Raw genomic sequence first — 26,092 nt, 5'->3', positions numbered from 1 at the left:
GTAACCCACGCCAACAACCAGTAGATGACAGGGTTGTCATCAGCGATGCTGAGTCTGGTTAGAGGCCTGTAGTTAGTGGGATTCCCCAGGGGTCAGTACTCAGCCCAGTCTTAACTTCTTTATCAATGACCTGGATGAAGAGTTAGAGTCTACCCTCAGCAAGTTTGCTGATGACACAAAGCTGGGAGGAGTGGTGGATACACCAGCAGGCTGTGCTGCCATTCAGCGTGACCTGGACAGGCAGGAGAATTGGGCAGAGAGGAACCTGATGAAGTTCAACAAGGCAAGTCCAGGGTCCTGCATCTGAGGAGGAACAACCCCATGCACCAGTACAAGTTTGGGGCGGACCTGCTGGAGAGCCGCTCTGTGGAGAGGAACCTGGGTGTTGTGGTGGATGACAAGTTAACCATGAGCCGGCAGTGTGCTCTTGCTGCCAAGAAGGCCAATGACATTCTGGGGTGCATTAGGAGGAGTGTGGCCAGTAGGTGGAGGGAGGTTCTCCTCCCCCTCTACACTGCCCTGGTGAGGCCCCATCTGGAGTACTGTGTCCAGTTCTGGGCTCCCCACTTCAAGAAAGACATGGAACTACTGGAGAAAGTCCAGCAGAGGGCTACAAGGATGGTGAGGGGACTGGAGCATCTCTGCTACAAGGAAAGGCTGAGGGAGGTAGGCTTGTTCAGCCTGAAGAAGAGAAGGCTGCGAGGGGACCTAATATATACTTACAAATATCTCAAGGGTGGGTGTCAGGAGGATGGGGCCAAGCTTTTTTCAGTAGTGCCCAGTGACAGGACAAGGGGCAATGGGCACAAACTGAAGCACGGGAAGTTCCGTCTGAACATGAGGAAGAATTTCTTCCCTCTGAGGGTGACGGAGCCCTGGAACGGGCTGCCCAGAGGCGCTGTGGATTCTCCTTCTCGGGAGATGTTCAAAATCCACCTGGATGAGGTCCTGTGCAACCTGCTGTAGGCAACCCTGCTTCAGCAGGGGGGTTGGACTAAATGATCCCCAGAGGTTCCTTCCAACCCCTACCATTCTGTGATTCTGTGATTCTGTGTCAGTATTTAAAGCCCACAGATGATTACAAGGATAAAGCACTTTTACAACAGTGACTTCCACTTAGTAAATAAAAAATAAGATGTCAACATGTAAAAAAGGGGCATTTTAAGAGACATTGGGAAAATGCAATTAAACCATGCGTGCATGCGCTTTTGCTTTTGTGTATGCAAACAAATGGATCTACTCCCTCTTCTTTTTCATTATCTCCTAAACTGGTGCCAGAAAACTTCACCGTCACAAATCTGTTGGTCATGGTTGTCCAGTTAGGAGCACAGGTTGATCATATTCTTCACCAATTTCATGATCCCAATTTTACAACCAAACCCACCTTCAAGCACAGTAATCAGACCAAATATGAACAACTACACCTCAGATCAAATAATAAAATACATCTTAACAGTGGTAAGACAATTTTTACACAATTAGCTGTCCAAGATATCAAGATGATAAATTTTGCATACCAAGTTCCAAAGATAAGGGGTACTTGTGGAGCTCAGTGGGGTTCATCACGCTCTAGCACATCCAATCTAGAGGCAGCGTGACCTATGCTTTTAGCTCGTCAACTTGGATGATGATTCCTGTTTTCTTCAGTATGATAACACATCCATTCTGCGGACTAATCATCAATACATGTTTTTAGATAAGCTGTCCTTCCCGTAGACAATCCATCAGGGTATGTTTTTTAGCCTACAGAACTGACATTCATTCTATACATGGTATGTTACTGGTGTGTTCCCAAATGTGTTTCAAGACAGCCTTACTATATTGTTGGTGGCTTATATATTTTTACCTTAGGGTTCCCAGATTTCTCAGGTCCCTCAAATTTAAATTATGTAGTAATAGTGAAAAATATGTTTCTATACATGTGTGGTTTTGTTTATAGGCAATAATTTTATATCTATGTATTACACTTTGCTAACTACATGCTCTTAATGTGTTAACAACTATCTAATTCTGACAACATTAATGATAGTTTTCAAACTTCTTTACTTACACTCACTGGATTTTTTTCAGGCTACACCACACCACAGCCCTCTGCCTAAGCTTCCTGCCAGAACTGGTGGATCAGAAACAGGAAAGGACTACAATGGCTGACCACCGATGAAGTCACAGCTTTTTAAACTTCAGTGCCAGTATCAGTGCCTAAGAGAAAGGATGAGGAAGAGTGTTTGGTAAGGAAAGCCATCATGTTCTAATCCATGTAAATATGGCATTGTTTTGTGTGTATCTTGGAAACAAGACAATTTTGATACAAGTAGAGTTAGGAAAAGGGAGACAATGGGTTTGGACATTCAACAGGAGGTTTGTAGACAACCACCGCTGCTCGGATGGAAACGCACTGCTTTGTCATGTGGCTGTCTTGAGACAAAGTTGGATTTTTGTGATCTAATATAGCAGTTGTGCCACTTTGTTTATGAACCGCCATTGTTGATTATCATATAAACTGCCATTGGGCCCCTGTTTATTAACTGGTAATTTAAAAAAAAAAAGAGGACAAGTCTGGCCTGCATTCACAGTTGGTGGATGTCTTGTCTGTTTAGTTACTGGATTTGAATGTCAAATAAGAATTTGAATGTCTGAAAAGACTGGGATCATTTTATACCGACCGATTTTTTGTTATGGTGTACTTGTGTGAGTGGGTAGAAAAAGGTACTGGGGCACTGGTGACTCAGCCCCATCATTAAATTCTTAGATATGCCTAAGCATGGGTAATTGCTTCCACTTTGGAAAGAAATGGAGGATTGAGTCTCTGACAATGGATTTCAGTTTCAAGCCTGAGGAATACGAAGAATTTCTGAAGAAGAGACATATCGAGTACAGGGATTCGTTCATTTATTATCCTCAGGCCTGTGGGGAAATAAAACATTTTAATTGTATCTGAAAATTTGTTTGCAAACTGCTGATCCAGAAGAATAGCCCTGGAAACAATTTTTTACAGGCTTCTTAATGATATACTGCATGAGCTGACATGCATCAGAACTGCTCAGACATCTTCTCCTGCTAGGAGGAGAATGCAGTTTGTTGCTGATATCCTCCAAAAACTAAAAGCTATTGTAACATTTAGCACTGGAATCTGTGAGAAACAAAATTTGATGATATGACAACAAGTAAACAGCACAGAGAATGCCTCTAAGTGAGGCTGCAGGACTTTGGGATTGGTGTGCTTTGTTATCCAGAACAATTACGTTAAACTGTGGATTCATGTAAGAAAAATCCCCAGGAGAAGGGTGGTGAAGACAGCTTTATAGCTGCTGTGTGCTGATGGAACAGGGAAAGACATCCTGGCCCTGGAATCATAATTCTAGATAGCTGCAATTCTTGTGTGGCTCTTTTCCAAGACTTCATAAACACAGACTGGAAATAAGTAAGTGTGCTAAGTGTGCTCCTATGCTTTGCCAAGAACTGTATAAAGAGGAACTGGGGAAATGTAAAATAATTACATATTTCTGAAGATGAAATATGTATTTGTTTTCTTCACATGAAAACATGGCAATATTCTGTAACAACAGGAAAGGCAGATGCTTGCTCTTGGTTGTTTGATGGGCAGAAATATAATGCTTTCTCATGAGCTCTACAGCAAAGTCTCCATGCACAGAGAAGACAGAAAACCCGTATGGGTCAAAGAGACTTTTTGTTTATGTGACATGTCTAAAAAGCTCTCTGCCAACCACAGGTAAGTACATGTACAGCTACTTTGACAACTGTTGCTCAAGACAGAGCAAGATGTTCTTAAGATCTCCGGGGGAGTATGACAGCATCCTGCCAGTCCTGAGGAGGATGTGGTCTGCTTCTAGCCCAGTCCCTTCAGCTGGTTGATGATGGAAGAACAAGTTTTTCTAAATTTCTAAAAAATCTTGCTTTTAAAGCCTTTCCTAAAGCTAACTTCTGTGTGCGTGGTACAGGAGTGGGGCCCATAGGCCATGGCAGATCTGGTCAAGCAGGACACCCCAGGAGATCTTCTTCAGCATGTCCATCCTGGAGTGACTGCCTAAATGCAAGCTGTGCCTGGGTAGCCTGAGCAATGATAAACTGAGTGCTAAGTGTTCGCAGAAGGGACTTGGGTTTTTTTGGCTTGAGCTGAGCTGTTGTGTGCATGGCAAACTTAAAACTCAGTTTCTCATTTGCTACTCTCTCTCCTGGCCAGTGGTTCTCAGCCTGTATGCCATGCACCAGCTAACAGGGAGAATGGGCTTGGCTCAGAAACCAAAGTCACTCAAACCCTATGGCCAAAAACTTTGTGATGGAGCTGGGTGGAGCAAGGCATTGCCCAGCAAGGCGTTGCAGGTGGAGCATGTACGGGTGATCACAGCATGATGTGAAAGGCAGCTTCTCTGAGCTGCAGGATCCTCACACATGCTCGTTTCAGTGTACTTGCTTGTCTACAGGGGACTTTTAGCCCACAGATTTTAAGAAAGAAATTTCAAGCCCCCACAGGACTCTCAGCTCCATCAATAAGCTTACGAGCATTGCACATCGTCCTGCAATTTCCACCTTTCAAACTTCCCTCTCAGTGGGTCTCAGCAGCAGCAAAGCTACCATGAAGGGAGATCCTACATTTCCTGCTAAGCTGAAATGCTGTGAAAGAAATATTCGATTTCAAGGGGCAATGGGCACAAAATGAAGCACAGGAAGTTCTGTCTGAACATGAGGAAGAACTTCTTCCCTCTGAGGGTGATGGAGCACTGGAACAGGCTGCTCAGGGAGGTTGTGGAGTCTCCTTCACTGGAGATATTCAAGACCCGCCTGGACGAGGTCCTGTGCAGCCTGCTGTAGGTGCCCCTGCTTCGGCGGGAGGGTTGGACTAGATGACCCACAGAGGTCCCTTCCAACCCCTACTATTCTGTGATTCTGTGATTCTGTATTTCTGTGATTTCAGTTTTAGAAGGAAATATCTGACCACACACAAAAAATATTTTATTAAGAAAATAGAATTGAAATTATCTGCCTCATGTCAGCTGAGCATCAATCTGTACCTGAATTGCTTGTATGTGTGTGCTGTATTACGGCATATATAGTCCGGCGAAGGAGCCCAGCTCACAGAACACTGTGGGATCGCGAGGTGCTTTTCACTACAAATCTTATGATATACTGCTGTGGTTTAAAGAAACTGCGGGTCATTATTCAGTAAAGTAAAAATCAAGTACTTCAAGCTTTCTGTTTTAATCTCATCCAGAAACAGGGCATTTTCTTTTGCCCCATTCAGTACAAAATCAAATATTAAAAAGTATTTGCTCCATAAATTGTAACTTTTAACAACTCCAATGAGTATTAACACCAAACTATGTAGCTTCACTGGAAAATTAAGCATGGTCCAGCAGTCTGATTAGTTGGAAGATGGATTTTACAAACTGAACAGAGAGGTATAACTTGGTTGTCTGCAGGAATGAGTTAGTGGATCTGATGATGCAAGGACTCTTACCGGCCTGTATGCCTAGATTCCTGTTTCATCTGTGCATCCTGGAGTCATTCTCAGTGCAGTCTTCTGTTCTGAGAAGACTTCAGGACACGTCTCAAGGGACATAGATCAAGGAGTGCTCTCAAGGGCCATAGCTCCCCAAATTTCCATGTATTCATATTGGTTCACACAAGTTACTTTCTCCACTGCTTTAAATGGGCTATCTCTCTCGCCTCAGCAGAGCTATCCCTGGTTTGGTTTTTGTCCCCAGACAGCATAAGCCTTTTTTCTAAACAGATAATTTTTTCATTTTCCCCTGAGTTAGGATACAGTTTCTTTACCTTCATCTACATTGGGTCCCAGGACAATTACTAGTAAAACACTCCACTGCACCTGCCAGAGCTGGTTCCTGTGCAAGACATGTGGGTGTTACAGAATTAGACAAAAGAAAGTAAACCAGGGCAGTTTAGCTGATAATGCTGTTTCCTTGTAAGGTTATAGAACGTAGCAAAGTGTCCTAATGAGAGAAATCTCTCCTTTATCAAGGGAAAGCTATTTTTAACCAGTTCTTTTAATTGACTTGCTGTAACTCCTTACATGGAGCAGCAAATATTTAATCATCTCAAAATGTTCTTCTTCTCTGACTTCCTGCAAAAGAAGATCTGTTAAGAATATCTGTCATTTTTGTATGCTAAAATCAAAACCAAAAATGTGGATTTTGGAGTTAATTCTGACATGAGTCACTGTAGCATACTATGAAATTAAAAGGCAGTGAGGAAGGAAGAGTCTGTCCTTTTTCATTTACTGTGCCTCTTACTCCCTCTGTAAAGCTCTGTGTGTGGATGTCATGTGGAAGAGACAAAGGTGACTAAGGGTCCCAAAAGAGTCCAAGTGAAATGTGGATAATTTTCTAATTTCTGTCACCTCCACTATTCTGCTTTTGCTCTATGAGGGGTTATTCTTTTTTGTCACAACTTTTAAAGAATGTTGTGAATACGTGAGAATCTCTGTAAGCTGAAGTCTCCCTGATCCTTACATGGAGATGCAAAGGGAAAGTATGAAAAGGGAGAGGATGCAATAGGAAAGGACACCTTATCTTTTTTGTTTCTGAGGGGCTTTTGCAAAGGCCAACCTTTAACGAAAGAAACTGTGGTCAAAGAAAGATACTCTCCACACGTGCTCTGTCCCCTAGTGCCCTACAGGGGATGTTTCCCGAGATGTCAATGCCATCTGAGAGGAGAAAGGCTCTCTTTAATCATATAGGTTACAAAACAAAGATGTCAGTGAGAAAGGCATGGGCTGTCTGCCTTTTGTAGGCAGGTATATTCTTCTTATAGCACAGTGAGAGTTTCAGACACTGAATTGTTTCCAAGCATTTCCAAGAAGCAGAAGGCCTCACATTGCTCCCTCTGGGACAGATTGTTCTGCATTACTCTCTCTTTGAGCTAAGCCTTGAAGTTATATTTTAGCCCTATGCGATCAAGAGAGAATTTTTCTCTGCATAAATTTGTGTTCAACTGATTTCAAGGTAGTGAGAAAGCTATTTTCTTCCCTATGCACAGAGGATTTACCTTGCGACCTACAACAGAGCAATTAATGTTACAAAGAGTTAGGTACATAAATTCAATCCCCTAGATAACAAGTACATATTAAGCTGCATGGTTATGAATTAGGTGAGTTATATATATAGAAATCCTGTCCCTTGGACAGTCACCAAATGTAAGAGCAATTCTTTCTCTATGAAATGCTCAGATTAAAAAAACAATGTCCCAGTAGAGTATCTCTGTCCATTTACAGTCCAGGAAGTCCTTGCTTCTGATCTGACACAGGTTATTTTCAGATATTTTTTAATAATAAGAGTAGACTTCTTTAATTATGACATAAGATTGCAAAGTATGCCAGTAAGCAGAACTAACATCAAAGGACTGTACTGAGCGATTGGTTCTCTGCAGAGCAGAGTACATAATCAACTTAAGAGCTCAAATTTGTTGACATTCAGTAAGATTCAGTTTCCTAAACCACCAAACTGTGAGATAATTTTGGTGAGCCTGAATGGTGCTTTCGCACCAGACCCCTCCTCAAAGTGTTCCTGTGTGGAGTTTTTGGTGAGGCTATCCATGCTGGGACACAACATCACAGCCTTTCTCGTGTTGCAAGACATAGAGCATCTTCCCCATGACCTGGAGAAATCTCTTCCTGCACACCTGGAAGTAATAAAATCCCTTCCACTATCTTAAGCCACTCAGCACACCTTAGTGAGGGATATTTGGAAATGTTACCTGCATGTGGGCTCGCCTCCATGCCTCTTTGCTGGGATGTAGTGCATAGGACGTGTCTGCTCATCATCCAACAGCAGATGGGTCAGAGTCACTGTGCGCTGCATGTCCTGCCACAGCTTCCCACACTGCCTGCAGTCAGCTGTGTGTTCTTAATAACATCCAGGGTTCCAAGCAATCCATGAAATGCAGATATTTCACAGGTCTTTAAAACAAGCAGCTGGGATCTGCACCATGCTATGATATCTGCTATATGTCTTGTGTGCCCTGGGTTGAGATGCAAGGGCATGTGGAGATGCACCCGTGGAGCGAAGCACATCTGCAGGGAGCAGCCGCTGGAGAGAACTGATGCCTGAGCTACCTCCATTAGGCATCTGCCTCCAGTATCAACATTTTAATTGTCAAATATCAATACTTACGATACTTAGCTTATTGTTAAGTGTCAGTGTCACATTATTGGCAACCATTAAGCCAAGAGTAAATTTACTCTTTGCATAATTTTACTCTTTGCTGTCAAAGACACAGCATTCATATTGCATATGTATGAAGTTTGCCACAGTAGCAGGAAGAGCTCGCTCTCTCTTGCTTTGTTTTCATGTGGATGTAAAATTCTTAAATTACTTGCACCTACAAAACATTACATTGCGGGACTTGCAATGATGACACAAAATCTTCAGGCAAAATGCAATCTGAGCAAACCCTTTTCTCAGTATTCTAAATCATTTAGATTACAGAAAACATATTCTTTTCCAAGAAAAGATTTCTGTACAGATAGAGGGGAATGGTGATTATCTTTGCAATGATAATGAGACCAGTAGTTCAGTTCCTAAGGGTATGAAATGTTCATCTGCTTTTAGAATACAGTGATTGCAGAAGAGTCATAAAATCTCCTAAATCTCCATATCCAGTTAAATCTGCATGTCTCTGTTTCTTGGCAAATACAGAACAACCTTTCAAAATCCCACTTCTGATACCAGAATTGCTAGGATTCTCCAGCCAATACCACACTGCATCTCTCCAAATGTTTTGTTTTGTTTTGTTTTGTTTTGTTCCTGAAGGAAAACTATACACAGCCTTTTCCATCAGTTAACTTTATTAACTGAAGACCACTGGAAATCTGCTGCTGTCTTTTCCAGATCTGACATCTACTACAGAAATCTCACAGAATCACAAGATGGCTGAGGTAGGCAGAGACCTCTGGAGGTCATCTGATTTACCCCACCCTGATCAAGCAGGGCCACCTAGAGCCGATTGTTCAGGACCATGGTCCAGATGGCTTCTGAATATCTCCAAGAATGGAGACATCACAGTCTCTCTGGGCAACCTGTGTTAGTGCTTGGTCACCTTCACAGTGAAAAAGTGTTTCCTGATGCTCAAGCAGGAACCTCCTGTGTTTCACCTAAGATGCTCTTATCTGGTGTTTCAATTTCAAACCCAACCTGGAGATACTCTGATTTGACAGTTTTACATTCTTGTTACAGCAGGGAAATGACAGATTTCTTGATAGTGCTGTCTCTCCTGCTGACGAGGAGATTGGTTGTTTTATCGTTAGCGCAATGATGGTAACTCACAGGGCTGAAAAGATTCTGTTGCTGTAACATCCATTTTATGCACTCACATGGCCTATTGTGAAGGTATCAGGATATCTCAACATTTTACTGTTCTAAACCTCAAAAGATTTCTGTGAAATATGGAAAAATTGGTGTCTTTATTTTGTGGCTGAGGAAGCCAGAGCAAGAGAAGGTAAGTGATTTGTCCAGTGGTACCCATGTGTGTAGCTGCAGCAGAGGAAGTCAACTGATCCCGCTTCCCAGAGACTTCCCTGCAGCCCTTGCTGACAGGGAGGGCATGGCTGTTCTCCTCACCTGACAGTGATGATGTCCTTCACTGAGAAAAGACTTTATATAGTGCTGGCTGGACAAAAACATTCCTTCATGTGTCTCATCTGCTGTCACTGACGATGTATGTCACCATGATTCACTGAGAACATACTTCGAATGAGCCTGGTATGCAGGCAGAAGTACCTATTTTAACAGAACAGTATTTCATTCTGAATTCTAAAGTGAAAACAAAAGGTTGGTGATATTTACTTTTTATATCCAGAGTATTTGATCCAACATGCAAAGTTTTTCTTTTCTTATTTGCATGCATTTTGTGGTTGTATGAAAAAAACCTAAACAAAACACTGATCCAGAAATAAATCCTTTCCGTCAGACAGATTTCAGACTGGAGAAACTGAACTGAAATATTCTGTGCTGTTTTCAGGTAAAGAGAACCAGCACATTCAAATCCATTGAGTACTAACTATGGGTACAGTGGAAAATTACAACTAGACTTTTATTATGTCAAACTTCTACTGCCTTTGCCAACTAAAAATTTGCAGTATCAGTTATTCTCCTGGTAATGGCTGCATGGTAGCAGAAATTGTGTAAAGGGATGTAACAGGCTCCCTCTGACTCAAGATCAGACGGCAGGCTACAACCACAGCAGGAATTATGAGAGCTGTTCTTTTGACAAGAACATTCTTCCTATCGGCCTCCATCCCTACATTATAAGAGAAAATGGTGGCATTAGCAGTCACCTTCCTCTTCTAATTCCTAACAAAAATGTCAGCCAAACTCTACTGCCTATTTGTCAATCCTAATCAGACAGCTCTCAGTGGAAATGAGTAAAGTAAGAGGGTTTTGGTGGTTTGGTTTATTTTTTTTTTTCCCCTCAGTGCTCACAGGCCAGCTAATCCTTTTGCTGGGAAAATGAGACAAGCCAACCATTTCTCTAATTTCAGCTTTTATAGCCCACCAGCTAGCCAATGATTTTCAGTAGATTTTTTGGTTTTGTTGGTCTAGATTTATCTAGATGTCAGTTCTCCTCCTGGAAAGTTGTCTTTATAGTCTCTTTCTGTCATGATCAGTCTCCATTTTGCACGTTGGCACCCAGGTTCTCCTGACAGATACATACCTGGTGGGATTCTGGAGTGACCAGTGCCCTGGGGCTTCAATGGAAGCTGTGTTAATAAAAAATTTTCAAGATCAGACAGAAAATCAACAGTATGAGTGTATTAGGAAGGACGTCTGAATTAGACCTACATGTTGCTTCATTTTTATCAAGCCTTTGGAAACAACCTAGCGACATTCTTCACTAGATGTTTGTAAAACAAATATTATCTACTTTGAAAACTAAACTTCTTTAGATAAACATATACCTAAAAATAAAATTGCATTGTTTAAGATACTTTTCAGCATTAACTTTGTTTCATCCACTGAAAATTACGGTGTCAGCAAAAAGCTACTGGCATACATTTAGGTTTTGCTACAGGTATAGTGTTCACAGACCTAATCATAAACAGATTGAACAAAATGACAGGCTGGAATATAAGCACCACTGAGGAAATAACTGCCCTGCCTTCCTTTGTAAACTGCACGAGAGTGCTCTACAGTCTCTTAAATAAAATGTTGTGTCAACTACAGGATGCAGTTTTGGATTGTTTTCTTGGTTTTGAACCCCACACAGGACAAAGTAGTCCATTAATTTTATATTTCCCCTAGCTTATCACCTATCTGACTTCTTGCATCCATTCATTGGGATTAAAGCTTGCTACTTTCTCCTTTATCTGTCTGAAGCAGAGGCTGCATCTGATAGCCCCTTTCTCATCAGCCCATGCAGTGGTCAGGCAGGTGAGGGCACTACTGGCCCCCAGAAGGTCACCCAGCTCATCTCAGCCGAGTAACCCAGCAGGAGATCTCTGCTAAACTGAAGTAGTGACGCATGTATGGTGAGCAACTCCATCCAAGTCGAGCTTTGCTGTGCGTGCTAAAAGGTGGCCAGGAGAAGAACTACCTCTCCTTCACCACCTCTTGGACACTACCTCTGCTGAAGGTGCTCCACCTCTGGGGAGCAAAACGTCTGCCAAGGATGCAACACAAGAGCACACAGTGTGATTGTGTAAAAGCATGAAACATGAGTGCTTCTTCTCCTCCTACATCTTCAGTATGCCCATACCCATGGTTGCACCCACTCCCCAAAATGGTCATACATCATGAACAGAGTGCTGTGTTTCTAGCAAGCAGCTGAGTGCAACTTCTTTCCAAACTCTACAAACCCACTTTCTATTCACTCAGGCTAAGCTATTTTCCTTCTGACACATCTCTGCTAATGTCTTCTCGCTTTCCGTGTCAGGTTCAAATCTGACTTGTCACCCCTTAATGTCCACCCTTTAGTTTCACTTCTGCATACAACTCTTCTCATATTCCTGTCTTCGAGACAGCAGAGACTGCATCTTCCATGTCTTTCCATGATGCTTCTCTTTTATGCTGCCAACTGGAAACTCTTATCGCCCAGCAAATAGCCATGAAGATTTTTTCAAGAAATCTTTCTCTTGAAGATTTCTGTCAGGTTCTTCAGCAATAATCGAGGAAATGAAACAATCATTGCTTTGCTTTGCGCTTTGATCATTTCTCATTTTCACGAGGTAGAAGTTCAGTACCTTCTAATGTTGTTTGTTTGTCTCATGCCATGCTTTCTAGTGTATGAAATTAGTAAAATGATTGAAGACAGTAGTAAGTATTCACCTTCATTACTTCCTTGCTATCTACTTCTTCCCTTCTGAAAAGAAAGCTCTTAAAGTCCCCTGTGCTTTCGGTAGCACTGATGCTATTCCTCATGCTGTCTCTGAGACCTTCCTGCAGCTCCTCATGCTTCAGCATGCTACATTCACATTTCTACACCTCAAGTAGCTGCAATTTGCTGTTACATATTAGGTCTCACTTTCTCTTTCTACTCTCACCCTTGATTGCTTCTCTATCTTACACCTATACACCAGATTTTAAGTCTCTTATAATTCTATACCTAACCCACCAAGAAATCCTTCTCCCTTGAATTCAAAAGCCTGCTTCTTGCTTTCTATGTTGTGTTCATTTTACTGGGACAAAGTATGGCCACACTCTTCCCTGAATGTTTTGACTAAATTTGTTTCTCTTGAAGACCCTACACTGTAAGTTCATTTCAAGCACAGTTTGAAAAGACACAGTGATATAGACGTGAAGGATAATACAGATTAGAAGCTGAAGAATTAGAATATCCTTTGTCTCACAGAAGGGCAGTAAGCATTCGGATCTAGATACATGCTGAGCTCACAAGGGTTTTTTTTTCTTTTCTTTAAAGGGAAAGGCATTATCTGTAGGCATAAGCAGGCATTCCTGCAAATGCATTGGGGAATACCACTGGCACTGAACTATCTTCTGGGAGAAAAGCTTAAAAACCTGCTGCTGGAGTGCCTCAGCTCCAAACAGCACAATGCTTACTAAAAAAGCCTAAGCTTGTTTATATACATAAACAAGTCTATATATCAAAGGGGTCTATATAGCACCACAGAGAGATATTAAGAAAATGTGGTTATTGGTATGCGGGCACCTCAGTAGACCTGATACAAGGCAGATAATCTTAGAAAATTGAAAGAACAGAATATAAATTATATGAGAGAAGAAGAATGAAAGAATGGCTTTTTCCAGCAGAGGAGAGGTGCTATACATTAAGGAAAGTTTGGAAGGAGATGAGTGAGCTTGAATAGTACACAACATTGTCTGTCAACGCATTCCTGGTGATTGCACAGGATCCCCAGCAGCTGCAATTTCAGGCCTACATGAGGCGTAGACTGTGGAGCTGTCCTGCAATCACCCAGGGGAGAGACCACCTGGACTGCGACTGCTAAAGGAGCTATTAGAGAAGCCACAAAGGCAGAAAACATACTAAGAAAAGACAGGTCTTATTCCTCCTTGCTTCCTTCTGCACCTCCATGCCAAGGTATGTGCCCCAATGGGATGTTATGGTGAAGCTACATTTTTGGACATCATAGGTGTTTTAAAGCTACTATCTCTTGCAGCAGCTGGTTAGAAAACCCACAAGCAGTTAAGCATAATTTGATGTACTCCTCATGGGATCAGCTCACAGGTCCTAGTGTGAAGCACTATTAAATTACTACCTTGTAATGCTGACTTCAAAGTACTCGTATTCAGCAGCCATGCAGAACGGAGAAAAGCCCCCTAAAAGACAGGGGAAAAGCTCTTAGGCCCACACTCCAGTATCTCTTAGCTTTAAACCAGGAATGGCATAAAAATGATATAATTTCTTTGAAGGAAATGAAAAAGTCCTGCTAAGAGAAGAAAATGATTGGAGGTGGCAGGAAGGTTGCATAAAAGCATTAGATTAGAAGCTCACAGTAAATATGTTCCTGTCCAAAAGAAGTTCAAAAGGTCAAGAACAAATGTGGGGTCTTGCAGCAGAGCAAAGATGTTTCTGGGAGTAAGAAACTAACACATAAAATGTGGAAGCAGTCTCCAAAGATGAAAACTGGAAAAATCATATACTCTGGCATGCTGAATGTAAAACTATTGCAAGATGGGTCAGAACAAGTTTGAGGAACAGCTAGTTAAAGATACAAATGTTAGTAACAAACTTTATCCAGGCATATCAGAAATGGCACATCTGTTAGAAAACTTGCAGGACCACAGCCTAGCTGAGGTGTAATAGGATTGTTCAAGGAAGATAAAAAAGTAGCAGAAAAGCTACATGCAATATTTGCATCAGCAGTCAGTATGGCAAAACCTGGGTCTGGTTTTACCTCTCAGCCTTTCTTTACAGGAGGCAGAGTAGGGGAAACATCTGAGTCAGAACAGTCAGCAAAAGACATTTTAGGACAATTGGAAAAAACCCAATAGAGCATTGTCAGTGCTGACAGCATTTACCCAATGGGTCTTAGATAGTTCAGATTAGAAATGATCATGCTCTCAGCTGTGGTCTATAACCTATCACTTCAATTGGCCTCAGTACAGAAGGAGAGGAAGACAGCAAATATAATGCTAGTTTTTAATAAGGACTCCTAGGGAATCTGAGAAACTATAGACTAGGAAGTTGTACTTTTGTACTGGGCAGATTAGTAGAAGCTATAATAAATAACATCACTAGCAGTATACATGAATCAATATGACTTAGTACGGGAGAGTTAACATTGATTTTGCAGGAAGAAGTACTGGGTCTCAAACCTGTTTTAGCACATGGAGGACTCATTGGCTTATCACTGATATAGTTTATTTACTGGGCTTGGATTTCAGAAAGCCTTTCGATAATATAACTTTCTAAAAGCTCTTAGAGAAAGTAGGTTGCTATCAGGTAAAGAGAGAAGGCCCTCTGCAAGAGTAATAGCTAGCTAAAAGATAGGAACGAGGACAGAAAGAAATGGTCAGTCTCGAAAGTGCTGTGAGGGGATCTGTACTGCTGGGTATATTCATAAATGAGCCAGGAAAGGGGTTATGTAAGATGATTGTAAAACATAAGTATATGTAAGTTTTCTGACTTTACAAAATTATTTAGGGTAGTTAGAAACAAAGCTGATCACAAAGAGCTGCAGAATTATATTGTGATACTGAACAATTGTTGACAGCTGCAAAGAAATGCGCTTGAGAAAAATAACCCTGACATTAACTATTACGTAGTCAAAAGATGGATTTATTGTGGGTTGTTTTATGAAAATGTAATATCTCAATACTCACTATAATTCAAAATGAAAACAGAAAGTACTGTCAGGCAAGGAGTAGAGACTCAGCCTTTAAATGTCATTATAATTACACATAAACTCCATTACATTCCCGCATTCTGGGTTTTGATTGCCTCACATTTATGATACAGAAAAGACACAAACAAGAGCAAGAAGAATGGCTTTCGAGCAAGATGAACTAAACCAGGGCACACCAAACAGAAATATTCTGCAACAAGTTCGAAACAAAGCAAGCCAGACTTTGTCAAACTGCACAGCAAGTAAAGTCATTACCAAAAAAACCATTTTACATACCAAGTTAAAAATCAGTTTGAAAGCAGATTAGATGAAAAGAGAAACAAACGTCCATTAAAGCATCACAGTATAAAGATATAGGTGCCAAATCTTCCTCAGGAAACCTCTAATCTGCAGCTTTCTGTGAGCAGAGAAGATAACTAAAGAAATATTGCTTGTCTGCTTATACTCAGTAAACAACCTGTTCTTAGGACCAAGGTAGACACTCCTTGTCTGAACCCAGTTCAGATGTTCTTATGTTTTAAGGTGTGTAGAGAATCAAACTGTGGAGGGTGCATCCCTGAAAAAGTCATGACGAGGTTTTCTATAATGAAAAACATCAACTCCCGCTCCCAGGGAAATCTGTGCAACGTCTCTGGGAGCAGGAGCTGCTCAGTAGGTCTAGGGCTGCCTGGCTGCCAAGCGACTTCACGTGCTGCTATTCCGGGTGTGCAGTGAAAAGTTATTTAGGGATGTTTTCACACAAAAGTAGTAACACACACTTGTGCAGACTATTCCTTCCAGGAACACAGTGGTATTTGGCTAATAGTGTGTCACTATTTTGACTATGTTCAATCCATTGTATTTAAACAGCTGATGCCGTTATCCCCTCATGCACATATTTGCTGCCTGACACTCCTGCTTCTCATTAAATACCAAGATTGAGAAACATCTGCCACTAAACCTTCTTTTTTTTTTAAGTGAGCCAGTAGAAGACTTACCAAGACTGATTTCTGTTAGCTTTCTAAAGCACCTTCTGCTGAAGATCAGTGATTTGTTAAAAGAAAAAGAATTCAGGCCTTCTAAATACCAACTTTATATATTTATAAACATTCCCAGCCCAAAATCAGTCTGGATCATAATCAGTTTACTTCTTTACTCAGCCATGGACAATTATTTCAAATCTATAAATATCAGCATTCTGTATGCTAATTAAAACTCTTGACAGATCTGAAAGTCTCAGCCAGAGACTGCAACATGGAAGTTATTGCAAGGAATCATTTTTATTCTCCTCCTTACACTGGCCTGAGTTTTCATGCTGTGGCTGAGTAGCTAGCTTCACCCAGACCACAGGTTTTTCCCTTTCCCTTTGTTGTTTTATCCTCATTCACTGAGTTTCTCTTGCAGGCTTTTTTTTTCCCTCGTTGGCTTTTTTCAGGCAGTGGGCCACATTGTGGAGTGCAGCTCTTGCTGAAGGAAAGCCCCATACAGCGCCCAGTGATTCCCAGAGGCTGGTGCACAAACTAGTACTGTTCCCAGGCAATCTCCTAAGTGCTTGCAGCTGTCCCACAGAGCTGGGGTAGCTTATCACATTTTTGGTTAAAAGTTTGGTGACAGAGCACAGCAGCCTGTGACAGATCTTGGGGGCTGACAACTCCCTCCAGAAGACAGGAGCTTTGTAAGTGCCGTTGTTGGTCACCCTCTCAGGCATCTCCCTTGACTGACACTGCAATTTTCTGACCTCAGTTTCAAAGTTCAGATGAAGGAATCAGGCTTGGGCTTAACTTTCTTTTTCGTATTAGGCTTCTATAAATACACTGGCTTTGCAAATCTAAGCATTACAGTCACGCCAAATGCTTTCACAAAGAACAGTGTTACCTTCTGCTCTTTTTCAACTATTAAAACTTATTTTGTTTTGTTTTGTTTTGTGAAGTAGCATATTTATTTTTAATGCAACTACAACAATGGGACATCATATATATATAGCTCTGGTCTTTCAGAAACATTTAGTAATGAAAACATACAGACTTTCGTCTGGGTTTCAGCCACTGCTTAGTGTTCATGCTTGCCTCCAGCTGAAGCAATGCCTACAAGTCATCTATTTCCCTGCTAGGTGCAACACCTCCTTTGGTACTGGGTTACTGATGTGGTGAGCCTTGTTCTTCAAAATGTTTAATTATCTGTGCTGTGTAGAGCAGTTGCCCAATGAACCAGTAACACTGGCACCCACTGACTTCTAGAGAGTCATGCCTCACGCCCGAGGCTTCTACTATGAGGCAAATCATGATGGGAGGGAATCAAATCTTTCATCCTTTTTCTGTGCCCTGAGCAGTGCCAGGACACCTGAGACATCGGCAGGCAGGATGAAGGTCTGTTACTCCAGCCGCTCTTTGGAGAACACAATCCTTTCTGCTTCTTCTCACTAGTATTATTTACCAGGAGATTTCAGATAAATTCATGTTCATCTATAGCTATTTGGCCCAGACAAATCAGTTTAAAAGGAAGCTGCTGCGGGGATTGCTCTTTTTTGGAGGAGCATTTTGGTGGTCAGCACCTTGCTATAATCGCTGCAGCCACTGCCATGCATTTTGCTTTGAAGACAGACGTGCGAAAAGCAGGGTGTTGTTGCTCATTAAGCTGATGCCTTTCCAAGGTAGCGAAAAGCCAGGTGACCTGGCACTGCAAATCCTCCGTCTGCAGCATGTTTCCGGATTACTACTGAAGCAGGCAAAGCTCCACTGTACGGGAGCCAGCACGGTTGATACCTTGGCTGTAGATAACGGGGTTATACAACGAGTGAAGCAATCCTAGCTGGCAATATGTCTGTGATGTACACTCAGATTCAGCTCTAGCTGTGTGAAAGACCGCAGTGTAATACGCGGTTGTGGCTTTTAGTTGCCTAGCTCTGTATAGCTCTATTTAGCAAAAGTGTATAAATAGCCATGAACAAATAGCCATTCAAAATTTTCACCAGCAAATTACCGATTCTCTGCCTCTTGCCATGAAAGCATTGAAAAGTATTTTAGATCTTTATCAAAAAATTAATCCGTCTTTCAAGAGAGATGAATAGAATTTTCTCAAGTGTTGATCTGAGCTCCTACATGTTTATTGAATATATTTGGCATGTATTTATAGACTTTCCATACATGCCTATAAACATTTTGTACAAAAGATATTTCAGACCTGAAATGTTTGTGATACATATAACACTTATGTTGAGCCTATAGGCACACAATTTTTTAACGGAGGCAAAAAATTCTGAATTGATCTGTACCTCTTTCAACAGGATAATGCTTCTTCACAAGGTAAATAGTTTCAAGTGAAATGCTGGAGATTGCTCACTAACACCATTCGCTTATATTTTCCTTAGAGAAAATGTGAAAAATATCCTTCTAATTCCATAGGTCTTAAACATTAATACCTGAAAATATTCACAGACAAGACATCAAAGGCTGGGGTCTGCCACTGTACCGTGTTTACTGGCCATCTGACCGACTCAAAGACTTCACGGCAGACACACAGCGGTTTCTGTGGGGAGTAAATGGTTTGAACTGTGAGGGTCCCACATGCACCCCAGGCCCTCACGATTCCCCTGATGGCTCAAAAGAGGTGTGAAACAGGCAGTCCTCCAGGCATGGACACAGCTTGAACTGTGAATTATAAACCATGAAGATTTGCTACGAAACTGTGCAGAGCGATACTGATAAACTTTCCGTACTTTTGATTGTTTGTTAGAAGTTGATTTGCCAGATACCTTACAAGTCTTAATAAGAATTTTCAGGATTTTAAAGATAAATAGAGATTGTTCAAACAATTTATGAAAGAAAATGAATGAACTGATTTAATATTGCTGATATCTTGAAATACTTTATTTTCAAAAATAGGAACAGCATTTTTGTCTCAACCCTAATTTCTGCAATCCAGGACAAAAGGTTTTGAATTTGAAGACCTAGATTCTGTGTGATTTATTGAGCAGCTTGCAAAAAAAATAATCATTGCCATTATTTGTGACTATTTCCTGAGTGTCCCAGGGTGAAGCTGGTCCAGGGAATTTCTGTGATGGAGGAAAATATTTTTCAATTACATGTCCTGTGCTGGTGTGTTCTGCGCAACCTCTGAGTCTCTCACTGTGAGAGATATGGATGTGAATGTGGCGAGGAGAAGGTGGTGGAGGTATGGAAGCGGTCTTACTACACTACACTTGATCTTAGCCAAAAGGCCGAGAAGCGATAGACTAAGACAGCTATGGAGGGCGTAAGGCCATTTCTCCCCTCTTAGGTCCCAAGTTTAAGCAAATTAGTATTCCTCACAGTGGAGCAAAATGAAACAGTGAGAAAAACCTGAAGTGGGAATACCTCTGTGACTGTGTCCCTGCCAGAAACTGCTGCCTCATGACACCTACAAATTTCTTAATATTAGCAGAGGGCTGAAAATTAAGGTAGTGTAAGATCAGGCAAGTGGAAGCCCATACAGAAGGTTTTTCCATTCCGCTGTCTCTGAGAGGAACTTCCTTTAAACCTATTATGGTAAACCCAGCATCAGGTCTTTCCCTTACGTTATTTTGGCAAGGGAAGGGAACTGGCGTGAACACTGTATCGTTGTTAGTGAATTAACCAGCAACAGGAGTGCTCTGATGCCACTGAGGCCCTGGTCTTCAGCACGACTTTGGCCTGGGCCAACCAGCACTTTCTGAAACACCTCCTGAGCCTGGCTGAACATTAGCACAGGACCATTCCTAACAGAAAAAGTGAAGTCATTCCCGCACTTTTGTGTTCTCCGAAACATGACCCAAAACTACGGAATTTTTTTCTCTGCCTCTGGTTCTCTGCCTGCCTTTTTGTATTTTTAATCACTGTCAGCATTTCTGTTAAATAGCTAATATCCCCATAGGCATTCTGCAGGTGCCAGAAAAAAATGAGTTATTAAATATCAGCCATTAGGGTAAAATTCTGTCAGGGGCTTTATTCTGTTTTTGCTGCAAGTCTGATAGATATCTAGCCACAAAGTTATCTGTAAGTCCCATTTTACCAGTGCCTCTCAACAGCATCTTCCTCAGGACATCTCTTTTTATTGTGTTATCATCATCATTTCTTGAAAAGCTTCATTGAATTCTGTTTTCTTCTCTGTCGCTTTCCTCCTTTTAAAGGGAAGTATCCCAACTTTATTTAAAGCTTCTGAGCAGAGGTCAAGCTGCTTGCGGAGGCCTCAGACACACTTGGATTAAACTCTTTGCAGCACCTGTGGGGAAGAAAGTGCAGCAGCCAGTGTTGGGCTCTGCAGGTAGGGACGGCATCGCCTCTGCTCAGCAAGCTGAAGCACTCACACAAATTGCATTTGACCTCTGGATATACTTCAGTTTACTTTGGGGGCCGGAGGATGCCTGTGGAACAGGGAGAGGGCTTAACAAATATGTTTTAGGTTTTTTGTCCTCAACCAGTATGTCTGTGGCTAAAAAAGTGTTATTACAGGCAAGATTTACAAATACTCAAATTAGTAAAATATATCCTGCCAGGGATCTATATACTGTGTTCTCAATCCACCAAAAGATTAAGCAAATAACTTACAAAATTGCATTATAAAAGCCTCATCAAATTTACACAAACAGAAACTCTCTGGCTTTGAATAGGACCAAACAACTTCACATTCTGTCTTATTCAGGAAGTAAATATAATTTTGAAAGTAAAATATACCAAAGTCATGTTCAGGTTAATTCTCCTTCCGGAATCCTGTGGCATTGGTGAAATCAGTGTGCTGAAGACAAAATGTGCCAGATATTCTGTAAAGACCATCTCTGGTAACCTCAGGCAGGATAGGTACCAGTGCTGCAGCTGTGAGCCTTCACTGCCTCCCCTCATCGATACCGCATGACACTGTTTTCTCCTCTGAACAGGTTAGTCCTGAGCTGTTTACTGTGAGAACTGCAGCTCTGTCCTCATCACAGAAAAGCAGCTCCTTGTATTACAGACTCTGCTGCTGTTCTGATAGCAGTATTGCTGTGAAGGTATTTATTGACCAGGCCAAGTAATAAGAGTATCTGAAGTGTTACAAGAAGATGCTACACTCATTACCAGACACCAGAATTTCAATCACTAGCACCTTTTTGAAGCTTTTAATTGGAAATCTCATAATTAATCCACTCTTTTTAACACATGTCAATGAACACTGAACAAAAAAGGGTGAATGCACTCTGGTGCAGTGCTGGTTGTGTAATGCTCATTCCTTAGGCTAGAACCCAGGTGGGCGCAGTCATCAGTCTCCTCCCTTCTAGGGCACAGAATCAAAGAGGAGTTCAGCATACAGTCCTGTGGACAAATATCACGACCCCAAAGCCATATCATTCAATCCAGATGCAGTTTAAGACACTAAGATTAGGATTCACAAACAAACTCATAGGTTGTTACATCCCAATAACTGAGAGGATATGTGATCCTAAGACTAGTGAATGCTATCCCCGAAGTATGACAGGGAGCTGCTCAAGTATCTTAACGCAATATTGGGCAAGGAGTTTCTGAGCAAGTGGTATTCAAAGCTTGAAAACATTTTTTGGACTTCATAAAAATTCATTTTTGATATGCACAAATAACATCGTTTCCTTTGAAGGAGTATCTGTAGTGCATCTAAGTGCCTGTGTGAACCCTGTCCTACATATATACATCTATGCTTTAAAATCATCATTTGTTTTAAATCTTGACCTGAATTTTCAGGCTCCAGAACCAATCTTCTTTTATCCAGGACATAGTGCAAGAGTTTCTGGTTGCACAAATTCATATCTGCTTAGAAACACACTAAAATCAATGTTATCACATAAAGCAAGGTTAAACTAAGACAGCAATCTGTCTGGCAGGTGAAAGGCTGCTGCTTGATTTACTAAGCCTTATAATCTTTTGACTTGCAGTTCACTGCTGAAGAAGATAATGGAAGAACTACAGCCCATATCCAGGTGTTACAAGTCTGTATTTGCTATCACACTGAACTCCAGTAAAAAGGTTAAAAAAGATTGCTTAGCATCAAAAATTACCAAGCAGGTTGATAGACAAGGAATAGAGCTGCATTTTGGAAGATGTGAAAAAATGAGTTGTGTATTTATCAGTATCAACACGGACCCTTTCCTAACTCTTTCCCTTCATGACTCAAAGCTCAGTGTCATGTCTGAGCTGCCTGAACTAAACTAAAATCAGGGGATGCTGCACAAATGATTTGGATTTTCAAAATTTGACAACAGGACATTTTTAACAATCTATTTTTATTCTTTCATAAATAATTAACTTTATAGATATACAAATGTGGGGTGTCCGTGGGCTTCTGCAGTAGCTCGTTCACTGTTGTATCACCTCCATGGAAATCAGAGTGATGAAAATATGCTTGTATGAGAAAAGCTGAAATAGGGTAGAAGTCTAGCCCACAATTTACATACAATCTATTACACTTCTGGTAATAGCAAAGTGACGGTAGAAGTCCTTTGAGACTCCAGAAGGCCATTCCTGTAACTGGATTACAGGCGTGGGCTCAGTATTTTGGAGTGGGCTGTGCAGGCTGAGATGTAGAGAAAGGTGAATCACTGACAGGGGAGCTGAGTCAGCATTACCGATAAACAGCCCCATTAAAACCAGACACATTTGTGGAGAAAAATCACAGCTTTATTTATTTATTTACTATAAAGCCTGAGCATTGTGGGCCTTCTGCTACCGTCACTAACCATGAGGAGGAATGTTTGACCAGCTTTTACAAGATGCAAAGGATGTTTCCTTCTAAAAGCTGGAGCAGCATGTGCCTACATGTTCTCTCACAGTGTGTTCTGTGGGCTTTAAAGGAAACCTAGGGATGTATTAGGAAAGGATTGTAGCAAGTATTACTGGTGGTTGAGCAATATCTAGTGTTAGCCCTTAAGAAGTGGCATTTTCCTGTCCTGCAAATGTTTTCTCGATAAATACACTAGCAAACAATTTATAACTCAAATAATTACAGTAATTGCAAAATTACCTAGGAATGGGTAATTAGTAATAGGTAATATCTTGTTGAACTGCAAATCAGAAACTTTGAGCTAAACATTCACATGTGTTTGGTGAACTATGGTCTTGTCATGAGGAATGTATTTAATTAAAAGTAATCCAAACAACTTCAATATTCAGATATCACTTTGCTACCAGGAGTCTCACAAGCAGTTTCTGATTTGCAGTGTAAACTGGTTGAAAATATTGATATATAATTTAAAGCTGTGAATACAAACTGCAAGGTGTACCATGATATAGATGATATAAATGGAAAGATAGTTAATTTGGAAAAATATGTCAAATCAACCATTGTTCCCTAAGATTGCAGGAGAATCAAAGAGATCACCAGTTTATAATAATACGTCTTCCCATCTTGATGCCTCTGCTTTAATAGCAGGGAGCCCTGTTAGAATAAATATCCGCTGCATGCAGAAAAAAGTAGACGTTATCTAAAAGCACATATATAGGAATTCCTGCTTTATAACACTTTGGTTGAAGACTTATTTGCTTTTTTGCTTGCAAGGATCAGACACAGGAATATTTACCACTTCAATAAAGAATGGCGGAAAGTTAATTCCCTCATCTCGTCGTCCTGTTCTCCACTCAATTTTGAGTGAAGTAGAAATCTTGGCTACGAAATCAAGGGAAAGCATGGGAGGTGAGCTGAAGCCAGGCTACCAGGCAGTGCCATCTAGGGGTAAACCATCAGGACATTGCCTTCTGCAGTACTCAATCCAAAGAGACCAGACCTATAGCTGCTGTGGAATTAAATACATCAGGGTTTGTATCCCTTAAAGGTGGTCTGATTTTCTAAGCTGGCCTAAAAAGATGCAAAAAATCACTTAAGTCATTACAGCCTCGTGTCTATGACAACGCCTCCATCAATGTCCTATAAAAATGTCTGTAGTACTTTATCAGGATTATTAGTAATGGTGCTATTGTATGTTCTAAGTTCTTTGCTTTTTTCCTTTTTAATTCTGTATCTGTAATAAAACTGTGCTTTGATTAATGCATCTGATAGGTCAAAAAATGTTGTCGTAAAAATTCTTATCACTTGCCATGCAGGTAGAAAACCAATAAAACAAGAGATCTAGTGGGACATTCTGAAACTAAGTGGTGGCAAAAATCCCAGGCAGTCACCAGAAGTTGTCTGTCTGTCTTTTTATATACCTAACTGCCTCAAAAAGGGATTCCGTATTTGAGGTAGGATCGCACTACTATGTGAACTGAGATGATGGTCTTCCTAGTCATTTGATCATGGCAGCAAGAAGGAGCCCAGCACCCAGATGAGATTAATGAGGAGTTTGTAGCCAGTTTTGTAGCCAGCATTACCTCTGCTGGAGAGGATGCTTTTCAGCAACACTCAAATCCAAGCAACTCTGCTTAGGCCTGATGTGGAGAAAGATGGTCAAATATTGATTCTAGACAATATGAACCCTCTTGGACAGCTGGGTGAGTGCTGTGGTGTGTGCTGGGACAAGAAAAGTTATTGCAGTAATCAAGGATTGCTGCGGCTACCTACTCTTTTTCTTAATTTGCAACATAAATAACATGAAAGCTGCAAAGATGCTGACATGTTTAATGCAAGGAATAACTTGGTTTTTTTGGTCTACTGCAGCACAGCTATACAAACCATAGCCAAAATAGTGGTACTTTCACTTAAGAAAGTGTATCAAGATGAGGAAAACATCAGTGCCCAAGGTAGTCTTTGATTTTGACTTGATACAGAGATTAGAGAAGGGAATTGTTGTGATCTCTTCCTTGTAACACTGACTTGAGGTAAGAAGATACTAAGTGAGTAGCCCAAGATCATCAGCATGATCTAGTTGAAGATGTCCTTGCTCAATGCAGAGGGGTTGGGTTAGATGACCTCTAAAGGTCCCTTCCAACCCAAAGCATTCTCTGATTCTATGATCCTATGATCCTATAGGAAAGCCAATAGGAGAGCCAGGAACGAAACTGAAATAAGAATGCAAAACAAAATGCAGTCTTGGCAGTTTGAAGCATTCAGACCAGAACCCAGGGGCTGTTATCACGATTGCCATATCTGACCTTAGCCTTTAGGAATCATGAGTACCTCATCTGTCACAACATTTCCAGATGCCTCTTCCCAGACTATAAAACATGCTAAAAATCACTCTGTTACTAGGCAGCCTAATAATGGATTAGGTGCTTACTGCTGAAAATCTTGGCCAGGTCTTGCAGCAGAGAGCAGTGACCACAGCTACCCCTCCATTTACTTCTTGGGACTGATGCTACATTGTCCTGGCACCTCTCCAGTCCTCATGTGAATGTAAGTGTTGACTGTGATGTCACATCAGAGCAGACTGACAGCTTGTGCAAATCCCTGCTTTGTACTGCTGTGAACAACTACAGAAGATGCAGGGGAGCTTTGAATGGAATAGCTGATCTTCTGAAAGAAGCAGCGAGCTATGTTAGGGCCACCCCATGCAGCGCACTCCCTTGCCGGGTGCACACCATGGTGCCCAGAGTCTGCTGCTCCTGACTTGGGTAGAGTGCACCGCCACAGCACAGCTTCTTCCACTGCAGATCACTGCCTTTTTTCACTCCAAATCCTTGTTGGCTGGGAGGAAGTCCTGTCTTGACATTAGTGCGTAGAAATCTGTGGCCTGTGATACTCAGAAGGTCAATTAGATTATCATGGCTGTCCCTGTCTGCTAATGTCCATTTTCTAAGCCACCAGAGCCTCTCCTTTCCCCCAGCCTGAACTCCTGCATCACTTAACAGAATAGAAAAGGCTGCCATGTGTAAGCAATAATTACAACTTCAGCTTGTGTGTTTTGGTGACTTTTCACAATATAAAACTGTA

This window comes from Opisthocomus hoazin, chromosome 3, assembly GCF_030867145.1.
Source record: "Opisthocomus hoazin isolate bOpiHoa1 chromosome 3, bOpiHoa1.hap1, whole genome shotgun sequence".
NCBI lineage: Eukaryota > Metazoa > Chordata > Aves > Opisthocomiformes > Opisthocomidae > Opisthocomus > Opisthocomus hoazin.
Note: the sequence above shows the minus strand (reverse complement) of the source record.